Source organism: Canis aureus, chromosome 6 (genome assembly GCF_053574225.1).
Source record: "Canis aureus isolate CA01 chromosome 6, VMU_Caureus_v.1.0, whole genome shotgun sequence".
NCBI lineage: Eukaryota > Metazoa > Chordata > Mammalia > Carnivora > Canidae > Canis > Canis aureus.
In genome coordinates, this window is record NC_135616.1 from 30,542,861 (window position 1) to 30,557,601 (window position 14,741).

Below are 14,741 nucleotides of genomic sequence, written 5' to 3' on the forward strand. Positions count from 1 at the left end.
CTACAAGCTATGATGACTTAAAGAAACTTTGAATTTTACCAGAAAACAATATGAACTCTATCCCTTTCTTTCCTTCTCAAGAATTCATATGAGCATTGCAAGTGAGTAAAAATTACAACATATTTGCAACAGAGGTAAATTATTTAGCATTTCAAAGATTTAACTATCCTTAATATCACTTGTAGCTCAACCTAAAGACTCCACATCAGTTGAAAAGGATTGATAGTCTTGAATCTTTGAGGTTTTTTAGAAATAAAAAGGGTAAAACACTAAATAATCATGAAACAATATTACCAGCATTTTTTATTTTTAAAAAAGAGGGTGGAAGATATAATCAGCCATAAATATTCAGCAATTGATTATCAAAAATGTGTACTAGGCTTCTGGATATAATCTGAAATGTAGTTAAGTATTCATATAAAAATGGTTTTATAATATAATGGAATAAGCAGTTTGCAATCTATCTGATGTGATTACATATCGATATTTATTCTCTCTCCTATCTTCTTTATTTTCTTGATGACATTGTCTCAGCTAGACATTAGGGAAATAGAAAACAAGTGAATTATAGGTCAATGCTGGCAACTCAAGACACAGATAGTCAATATCACAACTTGAATATATTGAACCATTTTGGGACAGTTGGACATAGCTGAGATTCTCTCAACTGAATCCAACTCACCTGCCCCAATTTGGCCTCTGTGCCTGGGAAGCAACTTAGAGCTGTGAAGAGGGTATGCATTTGTGAAGCAGACAGATCTGAGTTGAAACATGTTTCATCCCTAGGTCATCTTAAGAAGTTAATTTATTCTCTCTGAGCCTTATTTTGCTTAAAAGGAAAATATAGCATCTACCATTTTGAGAATATTAGACATTTTGTCTTATATATGCCTACTGAAGCTTTAGACTTGCTAACTCATTTCATCCTGACAACACTAAAAATTAAATGATATAATGTATAAACATCTGTCTAATAAACATTCAGGGCATTTTTCTTACCTTAATTTTGCACTCACATGATATTAAACTACCAATTTGATATGTTCCACTTAGAGAGCTATGGGAGTATATATAGAAGAGAAACTTCTGCCCAGGACCGGAAATAGTAACTTCACCTTATGATCAATGTATCTATGGGGCAATAGCAAATGTTTAGATTCACTTTGCCTTTACTTTGCTTAATGCACTTAAAACTCTCTTCACCCATACCCTCTATGATAAACAGGCCTACAGCGCCATTTGTAGATAAATAAATACGTAAATAAATAAATAAGTAGATTCCCAGAGCCAGCTTGGAAGAACGTTTGATAATCTGAACCATTACGGAGGTGAAATTTCATTACACAGATGGTGACATCCCGATGTCTATCATCAAAACACAGCAGGTAGAAACTATCAGCCAGGCCCATTCCCTTCTATAAAATTACACTTATATTAATGTCACTCCAGATTTCATTATGCGGAAAATGATATTGCACAGGTCTTCAGCACTAGGAGGACAGCAGGGGGTGGGGGTAGAGGGGTGGTGAGGGAAGAATAAGGGGTAGTGATGGGAGGGTGGCAAAAGAGACTGTGGAGAGGCCATAGAAACAAATTCAGATGCGGGTTGCCTAGGACTAGCAGATAGACAAAAAAGTATATCAATGTATATATAAATGTATATTTTAAAAATTCTTGTTGATTCTGCTGCCAGTTCATGCTGCCTCTTGATTGACTCACTGCCAGATGTCCTCTGCAAGCCCCTGATGGAATGTTTCAAAGGCCCTCCTGTGGGAAGTAAGGAGATTTGCTGTTAATTTTATTAATGAAGGATGACAGGCATCTCTGTTAAGCCAACAAGATGCTACACCAATCCAAGATAAATGCCCCTGTGTTTGGAGCATGCATCCCCACACCCATTTCATGTCTTTCTCTGTTTCTATCTCTCTCTGTCTGTCTCTCTTTCACACACACACACACACACACACACACACACACACAGGCAATAAAAAATTGATTAAGAAACAAAAGAAAACATCTACTTATTTACATATAGGTATTCTGCTTTCCAAAGAGGGAGGAAAAAGGATTGCATGAGAGCCTCCTGGGTGGAGTAGAGGTGAATGACAGCAAATCCTACTCATTTCTGTTGCTGTTTCCCATTAGTCTCCTCCATTCCTACACCTTCTCTTTCTGTTCACTCCCCCTAGAGAAATCACTGCCCTTTCTGATAGGAATTAGGGTGCCATATTGTTTTTCTAACTGGCCCCACTACTCCCACTTGGGCCCTTCTATTTTCTCTTCTATGCTGTGGCAAGTCTGGTCTTCGCATAATACAAATCTGTTGTGCTATGGACATAAGATGTAGCCTTCCTTCTGTAAATGATCACTGACTGTTCACTAGTGTTGGGGATGTGTAAGACTTGTCTCCCCTTAAATTAGTACTTTTTTGGTTGTTTGGTTTCATGTTCTATTTTAATCCCATTATGCTGCCCCTTTGGTGTATTCCACCCTTCACCCCTCTAAACCTATCAAGGAGGTATTATATCCTACACTCCATGACTTCCTTATACTGTCCCTTCCAAAGAAATGACCATCACACATATCTTGGTTTGAATCCTATCCAACCTTAAAGAACAGGCCATCTCTTAACTTCTCTACAAAAATTTCTTCTCAAGCATTTTGACCTCCACTCATCTCTTCTCAATTGTATAATATTTATCTAGAGTATACTTTTGTATATAACTTTTATTGCTTTCTAAGAGATGTATACCGATCTGATCTCATCAAATGTAGTATTATGTCCTCTGCTTACAGTGTCTTTTTAAAAATCTTTCACAATACTAGAGTGGCAGTAGTGCCTTAAACTAGGCAGTAAATATATAATGAGGAATGGTTGAAACAAAGAATGAATTAACTAATAGTGCTGCTCATGAAGGAATTGTTGGGTATTTTTTATTTTCAATGAGCATATATATATATTGTATTTAAAATATATATCTTCCTAGTTTCCCATTCATATTGTTTTGCAGTTTCAGGAACTGTAATATTCTCAGTAATCCCTTTCCTGAGGTCATTTCATGCCTCAAGATTAAACAATTATAATGTTATTCTCTTACCATGTGGACTCCTCAGGCATTCTTCCTGGGGTTCCTTCATCTCTTTTTTTCCACAATTCTTTTACAGGACATTGTATGAATTAAATGACCAAAACTAAAAAAAATAAAAAAAATAAAATAAATAAATAAATAAATAAATAAATAAATAAATAACCAAAACTGGACTTCACTCTTGTAATATGGGCTGTAGAACTTTGCTAAATAACCTCAGTATTGAAATGATGCACTCTTAACTGGGTTCTTTCAAACTTTCAGGTACCCACAAATTAATAATTTGGGCTTGTTGACTCTTAGAAAACTCACAAAGATTTCAGTGCAGTGTGCTTGAGGGACTCTCTTAGAATCGCAATGATTTTAACCCACGATGTGTTTCTCTGCAGGTGCAATACGGAGCACATTTTGAGAAATATTGGTTAGAGAGCAATTAAATAGAAATGTGTGAGTATGTATGTAAAGTTATTAATAGGGAAAACTAAACACCAGCAAGCTGATAATCTAGTTTCTTCTACTGCTCTCTATAACTTATTTATCTCCATTCACTCGACAGGAAATTCTGAGTTTCAAAGCATGTGCCACTCCATTCATATCTGCATTCTCCACCAAAAACTACTTATAAAATTACCCACCACTCTAATCAGACTTTTCATTTACTAAGTCAAATAACATCTACGCCTTGATTTCCTTAGTTAGTTTGAACATTGATAATACCATCTGAATGCCTACAGAATGAATAAAATTGATATCTTCAAATTTTCCTCTTTAACCCAAATTAATCTTCAATTGGTGCAGCACACTTGGAATTTTTGGAACTTTCTTGCTCTAGTACTACTCCTTTGCTAGTCTGTAATTCTCCTAACCTCCTCCCATTATCCAGTTTCTGATATGACTAGTAAACACATACATATGCATACATGCACAGACACACAGACACATGTCCACACACACCCCTGAATTTCAAGGACAATTTAACTGTATTTTACCCTAGCCTTGGTTCTTATAAAACCTCTTGTTCTTGACTAAATTCACATATAGCTTTAATTTTTTTTTAAGTTCAGTATGATATAGTCATCTCTGAATAGAAGATCAAGTTGACACATATATGCTTTATATAAAAAACAAAACAAAACAAATTGACTTGGACTTACAGTCAATTAACTTGATTAATTTGAATATACTTCTCTATCACAGGAAATCCAATTTAATTTGTTTGAGGTAAAATGTAAATATAATAAAATTCTCGCATGTTTAGTGTACATTTTGGAGACTTTTGAAAACTACACATATATTTAACTACCAGCACAATTAATTTATAGAACATTTCCATCAACTCCAACGTATTCCTGTGTACCTTCAGATTCACTTATTACTCCTCTCTGAACACCCTTCACCAGGCAAATACAGATCTAATTGCACTCAATTTTCATTTTCTAGAAATTCATATAAATGTAAACATATTGTATATACATTTTTATGCTTGGCTTCTTTAACTCAGGATATTGTTTTGTGTATCAGTGGCTTGCTGTGTTATTACTATATTCCATTTTGTGAAGGTACAACATTTTGTTCATGTGTTTACCTGCAGATGGAAGTTTAGGTTGGAAGTTTATTATAAATAAGAATACTGTGAAAATTTGAGAACAAAGCTTTGTTTGGAGATGTTTTTATTTCCCTTAGATAGATACTTAACAGTGAAATTACTGGGTTATATGCTAAATGTATATTTATCTTTGTGGGAAATTGCTAAACAGTTTTCCTTAGTGGTTGCACCATTTAAATTCTCACCAGTGGAGCACCCACCTGAGTGGCACAATCAGTTAAACATCTGACTCTTGGTTTTGGCTCAGGTCATCATCTCAGAGTCAAACTCTCAGGGTCCTGAGAGGGAGCCCAGTGTAGGCCTCCTCACTCAGTGTGAAGTGTGCCTGACTTTCTCACTCTCTTTTTCTGCCCCTCCCCACCTACATGTGTATGCACACATGCTCACATCTGTGTACATACTCTTGTTCTCTGTCTCTAAAATAAATAGATCTTTAAAAAATTCTCACCAACAAACATAAAAGTTCATTTACTTCACACTTTGACCATCACATAGACAATTATTTTAATTTTAGCAATTCTAGTAGTTGTGTAGTAGTATCTTATTATGGTTTTAATTTGTATTTCTCTGATTACTAATAATGATATTTCAATGCTTGTTGGCTCTTCATACATGTCTTCTGAAGTACCTATCCACATATTTTGCTCAATATTTTATGGGTTTGTCTTCTTTTTTGGGAAGTTGGAAAAGTGTAACTTACCATTTTATAGCTATTTCTTTCATTTTAATAATTGAGTTTTTCAAAGAACAGAAGTCTTTAATTTGTATGAAGTATGATGTATTCACTTTCCTTTTATGGTTCATGGTTTTTGCACCCTAAGAAATCTTAGCATTTCCAAGGATTGCAATAATTTTCTCTTATGCTTTATTTTAGAAATTTTATAGCTTTAACTTTTACATTCAAAATTTGCATGTTTTAAGTTAAGTTTTTAATGTCATGTAAGGTAGAGGTCAAGGTTCAGTTTCTTCTTTATGGATAATCCAAATGTTCCAGCACCATTTGTTGAATAAAGCTCTCATTTACCTATTGAATTACTCTGTCACCTGTGTTAAAATTTATTTGATAATATATGAGTTGGCCTACCTCTAGACTTCCAATTCAATTATTTGTATAATCCTATATTTGCTAATTTGAGTTGAAGAGTTTACAGTGATTTTGACTTTAGGAGCCCAAGGGAATAAAAAGCTCCTAGAAATCATAAAGCAGATATAAGTAATTATCCATCCAATGATTAGTACAAGAATATCATTCTGAAGACAGAGACTAATAACAGCATTGATTCTGGACCATAGAGAATTTGAACCATAGATACATGTATCTAGTCTCTTCAGGGGAGTTAGAACTTCCTCCTGGGTCAACATTGGAGAGCTCTGGGTTTGAATATTGCTGATTGCTTAGCATTCTTCTTCTCTGAATATCCATAAAGCAACATACTCACAAAGGGTTGGTTCCACCTAACAAGATCCAAGTCAGAATATGGAGACAGGTGAGAATGGCAAGAACGACTATGTGTCAATGACATTTCAATATTACCAATTAACTCATTTTATATATATATATATATATATATAATATTATATATAATATTATATATATAATCCACTGCAAAATGAAAATACAGAACTACTTATTCAGATATCATTATGAACTTCACATTAAACAAAGAAGTATGGGCTCTTCTAAATGTGAGGTCATGTGTGACTTAAGAGCTTGCATCCATGAAGCTGGACATAAATTGATAAGGTGACCTAAATTATCCCCATGTAACAAATGACAAAACCACAGAACAGAAGTGTTCACTGGCTTCCATAAAGTTGTGTAGCTGAAGTCATGAAGCTAAAGAGGAAAGGCTTTCTGATTCTAAAGACTGTCTACACTAAAACTTCCAATCACTTTACCATGTGATATAAAAAAAATAAGCTGAGGAAAGTAAAGAGGGCACAGAGAAAAAAAAAAGGGAGGGGTGGGAAAATAGCTCTGTACCCCTTTTGTCAAAACAGTTTGAAATTTTGAGAATCAGCCTTGCATTCAACAGGCAAATACACATACAGGACCAGAACCCTAGGGATTTGTCCTTGGCATATGCATACTTAATACGCTTTCTGAGTAATAATAGGTAGTTTATTCATAGTGGTCAAACCTGGACTCAAAATCAACCCCAGCAACTACAGACAACCAGAGCTCTACATCACAGATCCAACCTCCTTCCAGTTCATGTAAAGAGCCCAGAGTGCAGAAAACAGTAAGGACCATGCCACTTTTTGGCATGGTTAATATTTCAAATATAGAGAACAAAGATAGACATTGAGGGGAAAGCAAAGATGGTGGACAAATAAAGCAGAGAAATAGAACCAATAAGAGAGAATTCAAAATTTCCTGAGATGGTATCTGGTCAAAGATCACAATAGGATAACCCGGCTTCAGTATAAAACTTAGATACAAATGAAAGGAACAAAATTCTAGTAAAAGTAATGTCAGCAGGATCAAATTTCACTTCTATACAGCAATGCTTCAAATGCTAAATAATTCTTTCATCATTTTCTTCAAAATATTCATTTTACATTCAATTTTCTCATAAAGGAAAATAAAAGCAGAGAAGGAAAAATGAAATCAAATAAGAAAACAAAATTATAAGAGAACCTTTTGCTTCATTGCTACAAAACCTCTTGTTCCATCATTGTGCCTGCCTTTGGAGGTTCCTCCACTCATCGGAGAGAACACAGGGGAGCATGTTTTCCTGCCCAATGTGGAATCAAACACTCAGTCTCTCCTCTGAGAGGCTTTGTTGGCAGTCACACATGGATCTGCTCCAGGACCGGCAGATTTCAGGCCCCTGGAGAGATGTGAGATTGCAAAGGGCAGGGAAGATTGGCAAAAATATTGACTTTGATATTTCATCACTTCACATTTCTAAAGAGTAGAAATGCACTGACAACTGCACCTTTCTAATCAGATACTACCAGAGGTCCCCAGCATAGCACACACACTAGAGACTGCAATACCAACAAAGCCCCAAACAGAATGATTTATATTAGAGCAAAGTCATCAGCAGCATTTCTGGTTCTCTCTCTGCTTGATTTCTCTGTTCATCTGTTTGGGTAGTACTTTACAGCTCCTATTATGGGCCTTCTCAACTTCTGGCTGTTTTCAGATGCTCTTTTGACCTCATTCATCCTTCTAGTGTGTATATAGCTTCCTTGACTCTTAAGCTCAAAATGGTGACAAGTAGCACCCCAACTTTTTTCCCTGACAATTGTTCCAATATCGTAGATTTCATTTGAGCAGAAACAGTGAATACTACTCAGTGCTTGGGAGGATGTATTTATCTGGGAATGGCATCATCTTTGTGGGGTTGTATATTCCAAGGGTAGAGGCTTGTGAAGCATAAGGAAAAGGGTATTTAAAGGAGTAGTTGGAGGAAACCCAAATCTGATTCATATGTTTTTTAAGATAATTTTGAAAGAGTTTGACTCATAAAATAATATAGCTGATAAACTGAAGAATAAACATCTTATCCTATGAAAAAGTTATTTTGCCAATAAGATATATAAGAACAATGTAATTTTTGTCTGATCATTTTCTTTTTTAAAAAAATTTTATTTATTTATTTATTTATTTATTTATTTATTTATTTATTTATTTTAAAGATTTTATTTATTTATTCATGAGAGACACAAAGAGAGAGAGAGAAAGAGAGAGAGAGAGAGAGAGAGAGAGGCAGAGACACAAGCAGAGGGAGAAGCAGGCTCCATGCAGGGAGCCCGATGCAGGACTTGATCCCAGGTCTCCAGAATCGCACTCTGGGCTGAAGCCAGTGCTAAACCGCTGAGCCACCAGGGCTGCCCAGGTTTTATTTTTAAGTAGTCTCTACACCCAGTGTTGGGCTCAAACTCACAACCCTGAGATCAAGAGTTGCACAGTTCAGTGAGTGAGCCAGGCAGGTGCCCCTAATTATTTTTTAATACAAGTTTTCTTTCCTGTTTTTTGTTAGGTACTATAATAACTTTTTTAAAAATGTGGTTTATGCCACCAATATTTCTACCACCCTTCTATGATGTGTGACTATAATCCTATGTACCCCTCAAAATCCAGACCCATTGTCACCTCCCCTATGAAGCTGTCCCCAAACCCCATGTGCTGATTTACTCAGCCCCTTCCTTGCACATCCTACTGTTTGGCACTTACTACCTCTTGTTACAATATGTGTCTGAACATATGCCTTTCAGATAGGGAGCTTAAGTTGTGTTTATTTTATATTTTGACCTCCTGTAAAGACCGTAGGCTTTGTCTTGGTGCATATTAGGTGTTCAAAGTCTTGTTGTTTTTGTTGCTGCTATTTTTTCACTAGAAATATGACTCTTGGTTAGAATTGAAATAGCACATTTTGGCAGTTTGCTTTGCTGACATCTTTCCAAACAACATCCTCAGCTACTTATTCCTCATTTAGGCATTACTTCTAACTGCATTTTCTCCTACATTAAAATCATTCTTTCTTGGGATCCGTTTTCCTGCTTGATCCTTACTAATATATGAGAACAGAAAATTTACCTAATTCTTGGTATTGTTATAAGGCCAAAAGGAGATAATGTTTTAATACATTCTTGGCACATGCTAAGTCCTCAATATGTGCTACATGATATCACGTACAGAATAAGCATTCAACTATGATATATATTATAAGCATTATTCAGAATACTATCTGATTTTAGAATCATCTTTAGTTAGACAAAGCATGGCCTTGAAAAGCATTTAATGGGTAGCACTCCTTATCTTCCAACTATCTCAAAGAGATATTCCACCCCCTTAATCTTCTCTGGCGCTGAAACCATCCATTGCCTTAGAGCTCTTTCCAACCTCAGCTTGTCAGGAAAGTACGATTAGGGACCGGGCTTTTGAAGAACTCTTTTAAATCTGTTTCTGTGCACTGTCCACTTAGTAATGGTGGAAGGAGATGGACAAGTTGTCGTTTCTTGAGGGAAACACAGCAATTACAGCAACCTGAACCCATTGGTTTGTAGTGCACCTGTTGCACACTGCCTTTACCATGATTGGAAATCCAAGGTTGCTTTGCCCACACCCATATACAAACACACACACACACACACACACACACACACACACACACACACACAAAAACTCTATAATAATGAGGAAAGCAAGACAAAACCAGGCACAAAAGAATGCTAACGATCTATTCATGTATGATACATTTTCTTTTATAGAACCCTTTAAATTGATTCTTATCTAAGTTTCACAAAAGCAAAAGAAAATAAAGACTGATCAGACCAGTCAGAAAATACTTTTATAAGTGATTCAGGTAAAGTTACCTCCATCATAGGAGAAGAGGAAGTGGGAGGCAAAGATAAGGCCATGCCACCTGCCGGGGTCAGAGATGGCACTGAGTGCAGCACTCTTTGGCCCATCTGCTTCACTTCACCATGAATTCCAAGAAAGCACTAGCTCTGGGCCAAGCCCCAAAAGAATATGGCAAAATGCACATGGGACTCAATGATTGGGGATAGTGATCTGATGGAGTTGAACTTGCAAGCCTCCGGGAACCAGCCCCTTAGGAAGCTCACTAACTTGTGCATAGTCTTGTGTGTTCCCTTGATCATCTATTCCTCTATAGTTGCCCAAAATTTATCTCAGACTTAAATGCTTTTGTCTATTTCCATAGCATTTCCATCTTCCACTTACTAAAATTTGTTCTTCAAACCTACATCTGGAAATAATTTGGAAATGCCAATCCCACAGAAATGATCCCTGTCAGATGAACTTGCCTTTGAGCAAGGAATAGTGAGGGTGGAATCCTAGCCATACCAACTGGTTATAGAGGAATGTTTTCAAACAAGGAAGCTACTATGATCCATCAACTCATACCTCATCATCCAGTCTTCTTAGTGTGTGTAGTTCTGGGGCAATAGTACAAGTGGAGATCCATATAATATATGTTTAAATATTTAAAGTTTTTATAAGTCAAACCAAGAAACAACTAAATTATATTTGATCTTCCTACATTAAAATACATATTTTCATAACAACCTAGAAGGGCACATTTGAAGTTAGAATTCTGTGACTCTTCAGTGTCCTGGACCAGAAACATGGTAGTGTGAGGAAAGCTGATTCTCTTTCTCTTCCTATCACTGGCTCTGTCCAGCAATGCAGGTATACACACGTGTGATCACTTGAGACTACACATCAAACTCCATCTACACCTGTTGTAAAGAGTTTCCTTTTGGCTAATGCTTGACCCTAGGAATGAGTACACTGATCACTTCCTCAGAAGTGAGACTTGGGAAGGCCCTGCACAGCCCTTAGAAGTGAGCTTGGGGCTGATTTGGCAGAGAATGCCAAAGTCCCGGGAATGTAGAGCATGGTCTAGAAAAAGAATAAGATTTCCAAGTGAACATATCTACACCGTTTCTTTTTTTTTTTTTAGATTTATTTATTTATTTCTGATAGACATACTGAGAGAGAGAGAGAGAGAGAGAGAGGCAGAGACACAGGAGGAGGGAGAAGCAGGCTCCATGCAGGGAGCCCACCGTGGGACTCGATCCCGGGACTCCAGGATCGCGCCCTGGGCCAAAGGCAGGCACCAAACCGCTGAGCCACCCAGGGATCCCCATCTACACCATTTTATAAGCATCTCCCACTGTGTGGAGGCCCAGGAGAGAGGAGGGCCAGAAAGGTCCTCTCTAAAGCCAGGGTCCAGACTTAAGATTCCTCTTGCCCGAGATTAATGTGGCACTGCTCATCAACACCAGCTGGATCAGCCTGTGTTGGGAGCAAATTTAACGCAAGGTTCAGGATAAAAAAGATATGGTGGTTATTTTGAGAGTCTAAAAGACTAAGGTATAGCAAACTTGAAAAAATATTGATGTGATGAAATTTCCTTTTCACCTACCAGCCCTTAATTTCATCCATGTTTTAGAAAGTGAAGGAAAGGTTGGGGAAGAATTTGAGATTCTCTCAAAGACTCTATTGGGGGAATTTAGAAGCAACATTGACTGCTGGAGAGGGAGAAAAATGTGTTTGTGGTCTTCAGGGAAGGTGGCACTTCTGCAACAGATGGGCCAACTGAATTTTTTTTTAATGATGATTTTATGCCTTTGGCAGAAGTTTTCCATGTAATTTAGGAAAGAGGGAAAACAACATAAAGACAATTGATGCTATTCTATAAGACTGGGGAAGGACATCAAAATTAGAGTTTTTAGGGGTGCTAGGTTGAAAACATAAAATATTTATGAACATTTTATGAAAAGATTTGCCTTGGAAATTAGCAGAATAAAGCCAGGTTTCAAATACATATTGTATTGGGTCAGCTGTAGGATATGAAGTTCTCTGAAAGGAAAGGGTCAGTAAATTAAGTGAAACCAGTGTCTTTTATTAGCTCTCTCACTTCTCTCACCTATTTCACTACTTTAACTGCCTGCTGACGGTTTTCCCTGCAACCTAAATCTGCACTTTCCTATCCATCCTCTCAAAAACCTTGCTAAAAGTGAGTTTGAATGTGTAATCTCTAAGCATTTTTAGCTGTTCCTTATCAGTTGCATTTGAATTTCATACTCCTTAAAGCAACTTGGGAAAATGACCCCCAGTATCTGGCCTTGATCAGTTTTTTTTCTAGCTTCATTTCCTGACTACATCCCCTAAATAATCCCTGGAAGGTTTCTTTCTAATATGACATGCTCCTTTAAGTCCCATGCTTCTGCATATTCTATTCCTTTTACCATCTCCACCTCTTTTCACCACACTTGCTCTTGATGAACACTACTTATCTATTAATTCTTTTTTAAAAAATCATCTTTTCTTGAACATTTTACAACTCCCCAAAGGAGAGTTAGTTATTTCTTCCTCTGTGTTTGCCATACTTTGGTTGGGCACATCCCCAGTAGAACAGTGTACGTGTCATATAGGTCTGCTGGCTCACCTTCAGCATTTTCTTCTAAGCCAACTACCTCCCTTTAAATTCCAAAGGTCTGCTAAAGTTAAGGACAAGAAAATAACATCTAACGAAAGAGAACCTCACCTGTTTCTTGTCTCTTTTTTTTTTAAGAGTATGAATTTTATTTTTTTCCTCAGAAGCTTCTCAGAACTACCTATTAGGTCATATGCCTACCCCTAAACCAATCACTGGTGAGTGTAATGAAACTACCATGCTTAGTTAAAGAACTTGGAATAGTGTTATCTTCCCTGCAGGACAGGTAGTTGCATAAAAGTGGAATTCTTATGAGAAAGTAGGATAGGAAAATAAGCATTGGGATTGGCAACCAAGAGCATTTGCTCCAGAAGTGAAATGTCTTGATCCAAATGAGATTCACTAGTCTTGTAGCCTAGCATGTATAGGTACTGTGATTACAAAACATAAAATTTAAAACAAAACAAAAACTACTGGAGGATTACTTACTGAGAAAATTAGCACTTCTCAGAAGATCTTGTCTTCCAAGTTGCAATCTGAGCTCTGAAACATCACCTAATATTTGCTGCTGTTTTTTCCACCTATAACAATATTTGAATCCTGAGACCATGATTTGGAGCTGTCCACTTGAGTCTTATGATTATTCTTAAAAAATAGCTCAAAATCTTTGTTTTCTGGTTCTCTATAGTGATAAAAGCCAAAAGAAGGATAATTCAACCCCAGGTAACAAAAAAATTCAGTAAATTGGAAATTGGAACTTTGTGTTAGTCATCTCAAAACTCCTTAATTTCATAGGAATAGGCTTTTTTAAAAAGGGCTGTAGTACTTTGCAAAAATATTAGGAATGAATTTTGGTACCAGATAAATTTGGAACTTACTGAATCCCCTATGGAGGTTCTTCTATAACCATGGTCAATGACAAAAATTAATAGCAGTCTACCATTATATTCGAGACTGCATAAGCCTTGGATTCCTGATAACCAAGTGTTTTACACCATTGGACTAAGATTTCTGGCTAACTGGTGTTCTAGACTAAGACCAAAGACTCTAATATACCCTGGGGAAAATAATACCAGCTAAGGCATTATGATATACATTATAAATGATAAATATTGCTTTTGCCATATCTCATTATAACTGGTATTGTTCATATGTGTTCTAATTATTCTTTTTACTACACAAAAGATGTATTGGTAGCTAGATTTACTATGTAGTCCATAGCTTATAGATAGATGATCTGGTAACATCTGGGTGGGATTATGATGGAATTAAAGGAGAAATATACAACATATGGAGACTGTGAATTCCAACACAAACAGCATTTAAAGGAGCCTGTGATATTCCCTGTGGATAAAGTAAACCGAGATGTCTTTGAATTGCCTCCCTGCTGAAAGGCAATGATTGTGTTTATGTTTTCTTCTCATGGATTATATTAGACAGATGCATCCTTGAAACTGAATATCTAGCAAGATGGCGGCCAATGGCATGAAGGATAGAATATCTACATTTACCACTCTAGAGAAAGAATCAGTGAACTAGATGGTTGGGAGAGCAGAACAGCAAATGCAAGCTGGAGCTATCTTAGGCAAATTATCAAACTATGCCCAATATCTCTTACTTTATGAATCTGCCCTATCCATAGACCAGCGCTTGGAAAATAAGTACTGAAGTGTTCTTCAGGCAGAAATGCTACTGACTGGGGCACCTGGGTGGGTCAGTGGTTGAGCGTCTGCCTTTGGCTCAGGTCATGATTCTGGGGTTCTGGGATGGAGACTTCCATCAGGCTCCCCACAGGGAGCCTGCTTCTCCCTCTGCCTGTGTCTCTGCCTCTCTCTGTCTCTCATGAGTAAATAAATAAAATAAAAAAAAAGGAAAGAAGAAAGAAAGAAAGAAAAAGAAAGAAAGAAAGAAAGAAAGAAAGAAAGAAAGAAAGAAAGAAAGAAAGAAAGAAAGAAATGCTACTGACTGAATCAGGATCAGACACTCCTGTGAGTCAAATGGAACTGGGCAGATACTGCATGATGAACAATAGTGTATTCAGTCATAAATGACTCTATCCAATAAGGTTAATAGTAACTAAATAGGCCAATCAGACTAGTTTCTTCTGTTACTTGGACTGAAGTTCGG

General features: G+C 36.8%; 1 long non-coding RNA gene across 2 annotated transcripts in view; it reads right to left on the minus strand.

Annotated features, from left to right (window-relative positions):
- Nucleotides 1-299: 299 nt before the first annotated feature.
- LOC144315673 (uncharacterized) overlaps nucleotides 300-14,741 on the minus strand; it is a 314,745-nt gene continuing 300,303 nt past the window's right edge. For both annotated transcript variants that reach the window (XR_013381417.1, XR_013381418.1), the window contains exon 5: nucleotides 300-1,767. This is a non-coding gene — a long non-coding RNA (uncharacterized LOC144315673). The remainder of the gene's footprint in view (nucleotides 1,768-14,741) is intronic.